General features: G+C 36.9%; 1 protein-coding gene across 1 annotated transcript in view; it reads left to right on the top strand.

The window, feature by feature from the left end:
- The window catches only part of LOC133878960 (electron transfer flavoprotein-ubiquinone oxidoreductase, mitochondrial), a 33,622-nt gene extending 33,066 nt beyond the window's left edge, over window positions 1-556 (top strand). Inside the window, exon 19 of the mRNA XM_062317525.1 lies at window positions 287-556. The gene's annotated coding sequence lies outside the window, so the exon portion shown is untranslated. The remainder of the gene's footprint in view (window positions 1-286) is intronic.
- Window positions 557-13,240: the final 12,684 nt, after the last annotated feature.

Genomic DNA, 13,240 nt, shown 5'->3' on the forward strand with positions numbered 1-13,240 from the left:
ACCTGATGATCCGCGGGTCATTGACTCCGGTGCCTCTGATCATATGACTGGTACATCTCCTTTATTTTTGTCATATAATCCTTGTTCAAGCAGAGTCAAAATTAGAATAGCTGACGGTTCTCTGTTGCCAGTATCGGGTAAAGGATTTGTTTCTGTGACCCCTTCTATGACCTTGGCCTCTGTTCTTCATGTCCCTAACCTTATTGCTAATCTATTATCCATTGCACGTATTACCATTGAGTTGAATTATTGAGTAATCTTTTACTCTTACTATTGCTTCTTTCAGGACCTAGCCATGGGGAAGATGATTGGCAGTGGTAGCTTCAAGGATGGCTTGTACTATCTGGACTCTCAGCCCGACACACCTGTTTGGCTCATAGAGGCTTATCATACAATTCGGGCGGATGACTCAACCACTAGAATCTGGCTTTGGCATCAACGCTTAGGGCATCCTTCTTTTTTAGTTTTGCAACGCATGTTTCCTGTGTTATTTTTGCATAATAATGTTTCTAAGTTTCAATGTGAAACTTGTGAACTTTTAAAACACCATCGTGTGTCTTTTTCTCCTAGTCTCAATAAAAGTGATGCACCTTTTGTTCTTGTTCATACTGATGTGTGGGGTCCTTCGCAAGTGGTTTTTTTATTTGGTTATTGGTGGTTTGTTTCTTTTATTGATGATTTTTCTCGGACCACATGGGTCTACATGTTAAAGGACAAAAGTGATGTGTTTTCTGTATTTAAAATGTTTTCTAAGATGGTTCAGACTTAGTTTAATACCACGATTAAAATTGTTCGCTCCAACAATGGAGGTGATTATATGACTAGTAATCTTGTGATGTATTTTTGCGAACAAGGCATTATCCACCAAATCACGTGTGTTGATACTCCACAGCAAAATGGTGTGGCTGAATGGAAAAATCAGCACCTTTTAAAGGTAACTCATTCCTTTATGCTTGACACGTATGTTCCCAAATCTTATTGGGGGGACGCCTTACTCATTGCTACATATCTCATTAATAGGATGCCTTCTTGGGTATTAGATTTCAAAACACTCCTCGAGGTGTTGTCCCCACCTTTCTCTACTTCGAAAGGTATTTCTCCAAAGGTTTTTGGTTGTGTTGCTTTGTCCATCTTCATGGTCCTACTAGGAGTAAGTTAGACCCCTGATCCCTTAAATGCGTCTTTGTAGGCTACTCTCCCACTCAAAACGAGTACAAATGTTATTACCCTCCATCAAGAAAATACTTTGTCTCTATGGATGTTACTTTCTTTGAGCAACAATCCTACTTCTCGTCCACCCCAACTCTTCTTCAGGGGGAGAGTTAGATTGAAGAGGATTTTTTTGACTCCGTTACCTGTCCCTACTCCTTTGCTAGAGTCGGAGCAACAACAGGTTACTAATGAGTCTACAACTGAACTTACTGATAAGCCATCTGCACTGCTTGTGGAAGAGTTGAGAGTTTACTCCAGACGCCAGAAAGCTAAGACCATTCTTGATGCTACATGCCAAACATCATATTCGGGCTCATGTATTACTCCTACTTTTGATATGGATTATGTAATATGTATTGTCAATGATACGAGTCTGCCCATTGCACAACGCAAAGGAGCTAGGTCATGTACAAACCATCCAGTTTCTGATTTTGTTTCTTATCAACACCTTTCTTCACCATATCGTTCATTTGTGAAAAATAAATTACTTCTAATTTACCGTGTGTGTGTGTGCACAATGTGTAACAAAATATTATAAATGCGAAATTTAAATAACACAAATATTTTGTTGACAAAGTGGAAACTCAATTAAGAGAAAAACTACTCCGGGGCAGCCAAACCCAGGAAATCCACTATCTAAAGACAAAACTAGTACATAGACAGTAACACTCACATACCCGATTCAGCGATCGTATCTAGCACTCTGACAAGTAATCCAATGTGAACGCCTCCCAACCAAGTCTCCTATTTGAAGGGGTCTTCTGTGAATTCCTTTGCCTTAGGGCTCCTCCCTAAAATAGACTTCAATTATGAGCACAACAACAGCGCCACGACAATGGCTTGAGAGCTAGCAGATCTTCACAATTTCTCCCTAAATATACTCTCTAAGTTATAAAGAATTCAATACCAAATTTTGTAAATAATACATGCCTAGAGGTAGGGTTGGCAATTTTTGACACGACCCGCGAACCCGGCATGAACACGACACGAAAAAACCGGGTTTGGGTTCGGGTCATAATCGGGTCAACCCGATTATGACCCGATTATAATCATGTTTGGCGGGTCAACCCGGCTAAAAAAAAAAACCTCACGTTCACGGTTCACCCTCTTCTCTCCTTTTCTTTATTCTTTTCCCTTCTTAGTTCTTCGGTTCTTCCTTCTTGCTCAAACACGCAGCATATAAAAGAGAGAGAATCATCCTCCTCTCCCTTCTGATTTTCTTCTTCTTCCTTCCTTTTGTCTTCTTTTTTCTCCCATCCGAAACAGAAAGAGAGATGGTGAGAGAAACACAGAGAGGGAGAGTCAAAGGGAGAGATCGAGAGGAGATCCGAGTGACCCATCAAACCCAGAGAGAGATCCGAGTCACCCGACCTTCCATGATCGCCGGAGGATGCGATTTCCGGCGAATCATCGCCAATGAATTCAGAGGAAGTATTGTCCAACGATTCTTTGTTGGATTCTTAGTGGATTTTCCTCAAATGTAATTCTTGTAATTTCTTGTGTTTAAATTATTAATATTATTTTGGATATTTTGGGTATTTTTGGATTGATAAGTTTTGATTGAGCCGTGTGGGTTCATTGGGTTGAATTGTTGAAGCTTGAATTTGTACCCCTGTTCTGGCCGATTTTTTGGGGTTTTTCTTCTTGTTTTCGGTTGGGGAATCGAATGGGTTGAAGGGATTTTTGTTATTGTGTTGCTTAGAAATTTCCTTAGGCTATTCCTCATAATGGCCGAATGAGATTTTTTTTTTGAGTTCTCTTGTTTTCCGATTGAGCTACCGATCGGGTTGCTTGAATTGCTTCTCTTCTGGTTGCTTCTTTTCTGTAGTCGTGTGTACTGATCGGGTTGCTTGAGCCTTGAATTGCTTCTCTTCTATAATCGTGTGTAGCGGGTCGTGTTCGGGTTACCCAGTTCGTAATCGGGTCGTGTTCGGGTCAAGGGTTTGAACCCGATTAATAATCGGGTCGGGTCGTGTCAAACCCGTTTATGTAATCGGGTCAGTCAGGTCGACACGAACCCGACCCATGAACCCGAATTGCCAAGCCTACCTAGAGGCCTCTATTTATAGGCTATAAAAGACCTAAATTGACACTGATTCGGTTTTCTCTAGGCGGCATCCGGACGTAAGCTGAAGCCATCTGAACAGACAACTGTTCAACCGGCTTTCCATAACGTGCTCTATGCGATTCCATATCAGGGCCTTGTCCGGAAGGTGTTGCCCTAGCAACCGGAAGGTTGCACTTCTGTTGTACAAAATTTCCATAATAAGGATCGCGTCCGGACGGTGTTGCCCTAACGTCCGAATGGTTGCAATTCTTCTCCACGCCTTGCCTTATCAAGGACCTCATCCGGATGGTTTTGCCTTAACGTTTGGACGGATGCAATTCTTTTCCACGTCTTGCCTTATCAAGGACCTCGTCCGAACGAAAACAAAAGATCCGACTTTTCTGAGTTGGAATCTGCATAGAATCTTTTTTGAACACTGAAATAGCCTTTTTGCAGCTTGTGATACTAGAATTCGTCATAATAAGGCTATTTCTATCTTAGAGAAATAAAGTCTAAATACTTTGAAGATTCTGGAATATACGGCATCCATGTGAAAACAACAACATTATATGATAATGATTTTGTCAACAGAATGCAGCCAATCAAAAACTAACAAACTCCCCCTTTGGCCATTCTGGGACAAAAATCACTTGACTGTTTAAAAATACATTCCCGGTCCAAAACTAAAAGTACTCCCCATTTTTGTCTCAAAATGACAAAAGGTAAACAGAGTATACAAAAACTATACTTATAAAATACTCCCCCTATATATCTCAAAAGGACAATGGTAAACATAGTATATAATATCCCAAAATTATAGTTCCAAAGTCCAAACACAGGAAAAAGAAAACTACAAAAAGCCCAAATAATCAGAAGTTTGTAAAACAATAGATAGAGGGAGGAAAAACTCCTCAAAACACTAAATCCCGTTGATCTACTGAACCAAGTAACGGAGGGAAATCCATTCATTAATTTGGATTTGTGCCACATTGGCTTCTAGCTCCTGAAGCCGGAAACCATAGACTGAAAACCTTCAGTCGCTTGAGTTTGAAAAGCTTGAAATTGATTATCCGTAGATTGAAATCCTCTAGTCAACTAGTCTACAAGACTGGTGCAGATCTGAAGAAGGATGCTACGGAAGGCTCTACATGAGCTGGGGAAAAGCTCATCTAAATCCTGAGACCTTTGAAATTTGAACATACGACTTCAACAACAGTTTGTTTTCCAAAGAGCCCTCTGTCTGACACTATGCTGGGAGCCGCTGGACGACATATTCCTGAAAAGATTTAAACAGAAATCTATTCAAAAATAACACCACAAAAAAATATTTGATCCTGTTAGTTTTTTTAAAAAAAAAGTGGTATTATGACGACTGTCAATTGGATGCCCAAGATTTACAAAGGCAAATATAGCAATCCAAATGGCATAGATATATAAATATCAACCCAACACATAGACAGAATAGGATTTTAATGTACAATATCTCAAGAAAAATATTTCAATCAACAAAAATTCCACTATTCTGAGAAGCACAAAACCTTAAAAGAATAGAGGAAGACAAATAGATTACCTACGGAATAAGAAGAGATGTGTAGAGAATACCAAAATCTTAAGAGTAATCCGCGAGAAAAACGCACACAACATGACAAGAATAAGAAAAAAAATGCAGTGCTGTGCGGATGGCAGAGAAAGAAAGCGACGGATAAAAACCTGTAAGGATTGAGTTTGGATGTGTTACCAATGTGTCCAGATGATCCACTTGCCAGACTAGCAATCGATAGGACCACATTCGTCCGGACTGTAAGCCAAGTCCGTCCGGATGCTTTACACTGAAAAGCTGAAACTCAGAAAAAATTGCAGAAAAATAATTTTCCCTAAAGTTAGCTTCAGAACACGCATGTATAAATAACTGATAAGACAGTCAAATAACAATTCAAAATATGCAAGATATAATTGAAAGTTAAGTATTCAATAAGCACAAATTTTCATGCAGATAGAAATTTTAAATAGTTTTATTCAACTCATGCTATGCGTGTGTGTGTGTGTGAAAGCTTTCTCAATAAGGTATGATGTTCGCTGATATGATTTAAAGCAATTGAATTTTCTAAACAAGAGAGAAAATTAATGATAGATCAGTCAAAAGTCAAACCTTATTTTGCTAGGGCTTAGCCACCCTCATCTGATACACTCTCCCTAAGATGCAGCACTTTTCTTTTACTTAGTCCTTTAGTGACCATTTATTTTCGCAATGATCTGGTCCTTGACTATTTCTTTAAGGACAAGTTTAAGAACAGATTTATAGCACAATAAGCAATGGATCTTTTCAAATATCCATAAAAACTGAAATTTAAATGCTTTTTATCACTTGGTGCAGCAACCTAGAAGGAATGCCAGAATTTATGGGTTCTAGGTTCAACTAACGAGCTGGTCAATTTGACCACCTTAGCCAAAAAAATCTCTTTCATCAGAATTTTCAGAAGCTAAAAACCAGAGAATAAAAAAAATGTACCTTAGGGGAACTTTGCATAGTGCACAATTTTTCATTGCATGAGAAAAACTACTATCTAGCATTAAGATGCACATGAAAAATTTAGCAGATATCAGGTATAAACTTTCAATCATATATAAGCATATTTAATCAATGCATAATGAATTGAGATATTAGGAAAAAAGATATGCAATATCTGAAGAGCTATCAAAAGAAAAAATAAAAATTCTACATCTTCTCACCCAATTTTTTTTTTTTTTTTTTTTTTTTTTTTTTTTTTTTTTTTTTTAAGTTATGTTAAAAAAATAAGACAAAAAAAAAAAAAAAAAAAAAGAACAACCCAAACATGCTTATGGAGAAAAGAAATAATATTTAGTCCTAGCATGTGAGGTAAAATCAAACCCGTCCTCACGGAGAGGTTTAGAAATACGAAGACAAAAGAGCAGCTGCCCGACGTGCTTTATTTGTCATCCTCTAAGAAAAAATTTGTCAAAGTTTCTCAAGACAACAAGAGAAAATATGGGGATAGATATGATAAATAATGCAATGCAAACGTATTTAATATGCACTAGGATTTAGGAATCAAAATCCTAGGCATGGTGAGACTGCACTTCTACTAGGTGAGTCCACTCTCTTTTAAGGAGTGAATGGTCTCATCCTTCCTTACCCATACATTCTTTACCTGAGAGTTAGGGTTGTAAGCTCTGTCCAATTTGTCGAAACTAACTAGGACATTCTTCATCATGTAAACAATGTAATGTCCAAGAAAATATTTAATGGGTTTATTAGGATTAAATAAAAATAAGTCTATTTAGTGTGGTAAAATAAAACAAAGTGTTTTATTTTATCCTATGGACTTGTAAATGGTATCCATGAAAAAAAAAATATAAGTGATATTTTTAGGTCCAAAGAAAATAATAGAAAATAAATTGAAGATAAAATGGAAAAGAAATTAAAAGAAAAAAGAAAAGAAAATAAGAAGCAAAAAGAGAAAAGTCAAAAGAAAAGTAAAAAAAAAAAAAAGTAAGAAGAGGCGCACAACTCACAAAAAGAAAATAGGAATGACGGGCCATACGATCCTTCAGTTAAAGAGGCAGGCGAACTGCCTCTTTTAAAAAAATAAAAAAATAAATAATATAAGGTGTGGGGCATGACGCCTCACACTTGGGCCCCAAAATGGGGCGCATCATCAAGTGAGGCGCATCTCACTTAGAAAGAAAAGAGGCAGTGGGCCTCTTTTCTTATCAGACCCGAGAAGAAGAAGAAGAAAAAGGGGGGGGGGTGTTTCTCATTTTTCTCTTAAGGTTTTTGGTAGATCCATGGAGATCCAACCATCCAAACTCAAATCCGATTCCGGGAACGTGATCTACGCGTAAGAATTTGCGTTCCTACCATTCGTTTTGTGATAAATCACTAAACTCATGTGTTTGGAGATTTTGGTTAAATCTTGCAAATGTAAGTTTAATCTAGTGTTTTATTTAGGTATTGGGTTACTTGGAACTTGCTTGAGGCTACCAAACCTTGGTCATTGGTTTGGTGAACTTTTGGAAAGTTTTCTCTCAAATCCTAACTTTTGAGTATTTTATTTAAGTGTTGTTTTATGAGTTTAACCCTAAGGAAATACTTATGGGTTAACATTATTGTGGTTCGATTAAGTGATTAGAGATTATGAGTAGTTGTCTAGAATTCTTAGAATTTTATAGGTAATTTAATAATGTAGTCTTTGAGCGATTCAAAGTGCTACTTGAGTAATTATTGTCTAGAATGCTAAATAGTGCAATGTGTTGCATTTTTAGCGGCACTATGCGGGTTGAGTTTAGAGCCGTTAGAGTTGGTGAATACGAGACCTAAGGTGAGTATTCTACTCACTGAGAAACTACTATTTTCATATATTATATGAATTGCAAAATATATGTGTTTTATAAATCAGAACCGACTATATGTTGAAATATATGTTTTGGATGATTTGAGTAGTTTTAATTATATTAAAATATCGCAATGATGTTTATGAGAATTGTTGTATGAATGAAAAGTGTGATTTGAATTATGTTTTAAATGTTTGATTGCCTGCTGTGGTTGGGAATTAAATGTATGTATTTGATGCCTGCTGCGGTTGGAAATTTAAGTTATGCAAATTGTTTAGAAAATGACATATTGAACTGTTTATGTTTTATGAAGAAAGCATGTATTAAAGGTATGATCATGAAATTAAATGTATAGTATTTGAGCATGAGCATTGAGCATGAAACATGAACAGGGTACCTGACAAATATTAATGGGGGACCTAAGCCCTAGGGTACCTGGCAGATATTATTGGGGGACCTAAGCCCCATGATATTTGTTAGGGAGGTAAAACTAGTATTGGGGGACCTAAGCCCCAGGGGGACCTAAGTCCCATAGGAACATATACATGAATTAGTATTAGGGGACTTAAGGCCCAGGGGGACCTAAGCCCCATAGGAACACCAACAAAGAATAACAACAAGCATGCATAGCATTGTTTTTATATGTGTCATGTTTTCATGATATGCTAGTAGTTTTATGCTAGACGTATTAGTATGCATATGAGTCTTAATGAGAAAGAGCATATGTATATTTCTGTTGCCTGGTTGCATGTGTTTAAAAAGCATTGAACTTGAATGTACAAGGATGTTCATGTTACCCATATATGAGTAATGGCATGTCTATGAGTAAGTAGGTTGACTGTCACTGTTCTTTAGTTAAGACGTGCTTGCATATTAGAGTTCCACTCTAGTGCTCGCATGATCAACTAACGTTCAAGGCACGAAGCTGTACCGCGATCAGTGTGGTGTTGCTTGTATTTTGGAGAATGATGATATTTTAGTATGGAAGAGTAAGATGTCATGTTTTCTTGCTTAAGACTTATGTGTAGGTGTGAATCCTATAATGGGGTGATCGTATGCACATATGTCTAAGCAACTGATTAAAAGTAATATATTGTAGATGAGTTTATATGTAGAAGCTTTCAAGGTGGGATGACTGGAACTTCTATATATGTTCACAGCTACATAGTATGCTTTAAATGTTTTCTATTAGTCGGTGTTCGCTATATCAGCTATGGGGGTTTTTCAAAGAAAAGTCTATAAAATTGGTAGCTATTATAGCGTACACAAGACTTTAAAGAAAACTCTGTTCTTTGTGAAAACTTAGTCAGTTTAATATCACTGGGGTCTCGGTATTATGTACTAAGACAGTGAACTCATTCTTTCACCTATACGGATGTGGCTACCCCCATAACCGTATAGATGCTACTCTTTTGGCTGCAGGTACTTTAGAGTTAGATGACGATCCAATAGCGTTATATCTGGGATATTACGACTGAGGCCCATAACAACAGTTGTAATGGGATGGAGTATGGTGTCCTCTCTTTTGGTAAATTTTGTATATGGCTTGTGACATGGGTGTCACGTATTCTTTTGTATAAGCCATTCTTTTGTTATGTGATGTAATGATGTTAAGCCTTAAACAGATAGACATATGTATGGCTCTTTTGTATAATCAACAGGTTATGTTTTAGATGAGCTTTTCCACTGAAATTATGATGGTATCATTATGTTTTCTACTGTTAGATATAACTCTGATTATCAGGTACATGTTATGGGACATGTGTCATATGTTGGTTGAGCGACAAATAGTCATGGCACTGTGATGACTCGTTTTATGTTTATATAAAAAAAGAAAAAAAGAAAAAAAAAAGGGTCGTCACAGACAAGCCCTTCATAGATCTGAATTTCCTTGGGCTTGTGAGGCTTCTCTCTAAAGTATTTGGCCTTGGTGTGGCCATTCTTGCCCTTTTTGCTGAAAAGCATGATGAGGCTTGGAAGGTTTAGAGCTAGACTTACCTGCCTTTGACTCTTTCTTCTTGATCTGAGGCTTCTGATGCTGGATCTGATGACAGTGTGCCCTGATGTGTCCTGTGACACCACATATTTGGCAGGTAGGCTGTCTTTGTTTGCTGAAATGCTTCTTGATAGGCTTTACAATTTTAAGGTTAGCATTCTTACACAAAACAAAGTTCTTACATTCTTGAGATAAATGTCTCCTATGGGGCAGGATGTATTTATCAGAAGAAGGTTTCGCAATATTTCCCTTTTTAGGAGCAACATGCTTATTCTAAGACTTGTGGGATTTCAACAAATAACAATTTGGTTTAATATGACCAATCTTCCCACAATTAGGACAAGTAGGAACAAACTTACCTCGTGTTCCCGATTCCTTGGACTTAGGCTTCTCACCGTCAATTAAGCAAGAATTTTCATGATTATCTAAACAAGTTGTATCTACTATCGCAGGCTTAATAACAATAGATTCTAATTTAGAATCAGAAGCATTTGGAGTAGAAGTACTCAAATCATCAATAATCAAGTTAGGCTTGTTAGAAATATCTGTATGAATTCTAAGCATGCTTTTTAAATTTTCAATAGAGAATTTTTCAAAGAGATCTTCAGATTCTTTTAATTTATTCTCAAGTGTATCAATAGTATTAAATAACATGGTATTCTCAGATTTCAAAGAGTCAATCAAAGTATGTGAGTTAGATAGTTTAATGATCAATGACTCTTTTTCTTGCTTAACCTTTTTGAGCTCTTTATTGAAATTTTTAGAATTTGTACTCAGTTTAAAAAAATTCTCAAGGAGTTCAGTATCAGAGTTCTCTTCAAATAACATAGAAGAATTCATGATAAAAGAGGTCAACAAAAAATATAGACCACACTCAAGAATTTAATCTAACTAAGTGTACCAAGCTCTGATACCAATTGAAAAATTAATGACTTCTAATTTACCAGGTGTGTTTGTACAATGTGTAACAAAATATTGTAAATGCGGGATTTACATACTACAAATATTTTGTTAATGAAATGGAAACTCAATTAAGAGAAAAACTACTCCGAGACAGCCAAACCTAGGAAATCCACTATTAAAAGACAAAGCTAGTACATAGACAGTAACACTCATATACTCGATGTAGTGATCATATCTAGCACTATGACACGTAATCCAACGTGAACGCCTCCCAACCAAGTCTCCTACTTGAAGGGGTCTTCTATGGATTCCTTTAACTTTGTAACGCCCAAGAAAAAGAATAAGCATTAAAAATTATACACACACACACACTCACACATATATATATATATATATATATATACACATACACACACATATACGATGCATAATACATATAGATATATGTGCAAGGAAGAATCAGTTGATTAAAGAATTTATTTGTGAACCATAGACATAATCGATTGATTCACATGGAAATCGATTGATCGACATAATCAATTGATCCACAAGAAACCGATCGATTGACATAATCGATCGATCCACCACGAAGGTCGATCGATCGACCCAAAATTTCAGTGCAGATATTAAAACGTGAAACGATGATAGTTTTGATAATATAAAATCATCATTGCTTAACTCTAATTTTTGAGTGATTCATGAACCCAAAACGTGTTAAAGAAGCTTAAGATTACTATAGAACTAATAAACTAATTAGTTAGCCAAGTTAGTTAGGATTCAAATTCTAGTTAGAAGGGATAAGAGATATTTAGAAGAAAAAAAAAACTAATGATGATTTTCTATCCTAATCAAGCCTTCACCGAACACTTGTTTACTCCTTAATCGTGGATTGTTTTGCTTAAGTGAATCTTGACCACTCAAGTTCTCTATAGATGTGAAGCCAAACTTAAGTCATTTTTTTAAAAAACAACCGAACTCCCCCCTTCGTATAGAAATTTGTGCAACCTTCCTTGCCATTGGTTAGAACAGAAAAACCAGAAAAGAAATCACCCATCTCTTACCTTTTCTATTATTAAGACATGGAAAAGAATCCAGAAATTCATACACTTCCACCCTTCCTTGTGATATGTTTCAGCCAGTAGCAAAATAAAAACAGAGCATCAACTCTCTGTTTTACTTTCCTCTTCTCCTTCCTGTTTGAAATTCTAGAGATCAAGAAATACACTTTGTATCTTATTCTTTCATTGAGCAAACTTCATAGAGAAACCAAGAAACCATTCTCCCTTCCTTTGTTGCTAGACATGGTGTAGAAGTAGGAAACGAAATCAAATAGTTACTGAAACTCCCTCTCAGTAAGGAAGAACAACTCTTCACTTATTTCAGTTTTGGCACTCCTTATATATGTATATTGACTCACTATTTCTTGTTGGACTAGACAAGCGATATATATATATATATATATATCACCCTCACTCTTGGTTGGATAGGAGTAGGAAACATAATCCTTTATAGTCCCTAAGCTTTGGTAAGCCTTGAACTTTTAGTTTATGTCTTACTACTTCAAGCTTTTAAATAGGGAATGGAACGTGCATGACTTTTTTGGTGAAAAGGACTTGTTAGTAGTTGATAGAATTGTATATGTGTGTGCTGTGGACAATGGACAGTGGACATGTGTGTGTGTGTGTGTTTGAGAGATAAAATTATATATATGTGTGTGTGTGAAATGGTGAAGAAGATATGTGTGTTTGGTGTTTGATAAAAGAGTATGTGTTATGGGTTTTTTGTGATGAAGTCGTGATGTGTGTGAGTATTTAGGAAGTGGACGTGTGTGTTGTGTAGTGTTAATTTTTGTGTTGGCTGCATTTTGTTGGATAAAATCACTTCTATGTAATGTTGCTGCTTTCACAGGGATGTCGTATATTTCAAAGTCTTTAGATATTCAAAGTTTATTTCTTTGATGTGGAAAGAGCCTTACTATGACAAGCTGTAAGTGTCACAAGCTTCAAGAAGGCTATTTCAATTTTCAAAGAAGATTTTGTGCAGATTCCAACTCAGAGAAGTCGGATCCCATGTTTCCGTCTGGACGACCTAGTCTAAGAGTCCGGAGGCTCATCAGTCAGTAACTTACGTCCAGACGAGGTGGCAATACCGTCCTAACGCACTCATCCATAAGGCAAGTCGTGCATTCAAAATCAAGATGTCCAGACGTTAGTCTTCCTGGTCCGGATGCTCAAGCTTCATATATGGAAATTGCATGTATCAGATCAACCGTCCGGACGACAGCTGTTATGGTCCAGACGCGCCAAGCCTTGATATGGAAATTGCGTGCAGCTAAAGTGCGACTGTCCAGACACGGCTCAATTCAGGAAAGAATTTTTGCGAAATTTGGAAAGCTGATCGCACAGTTATCCGTCCGGACGCCTTATGTCTACCGTCTGGATGGCACCTAGGTATTTCAAGCCAGACGCTCATTTGAACCTGTAGCTTATAAATAGAGGCCCCTAGGCTTGAGAATTGTAAGAATTTAGTATTGAATTCCATAGTGATTAGAGAGTTATATTTTAGAGTTGTTGTGCTGAGTTAGTCTCTCTCAAGCTATTGCCAAGTGCTGTTGTTGTGCTAAATTGAAGTCTATCTTAGGGGTTGTGTTGAATTGAAGACCCTTCAAGTAGAAGACTTGGTTGGGAAGCGTTCGTGTTGGGTTACAAGTCAAAGTTCAAAGTACAACC

This window comes from Alnus glutinosa, chromosome 1 (genome assembly GCF_958979055.1).
Source record: "Alnus glutinosa chromosome 1, dhAlnGlut1.1, whole genome shotgun sequence".
Lineage (NCBI taxonomy): Eukaryota > Viridiplantae > Streptophyta > Magnoliopsida > Fagales > Betulaceae > Alnus > Alnus glutinosa.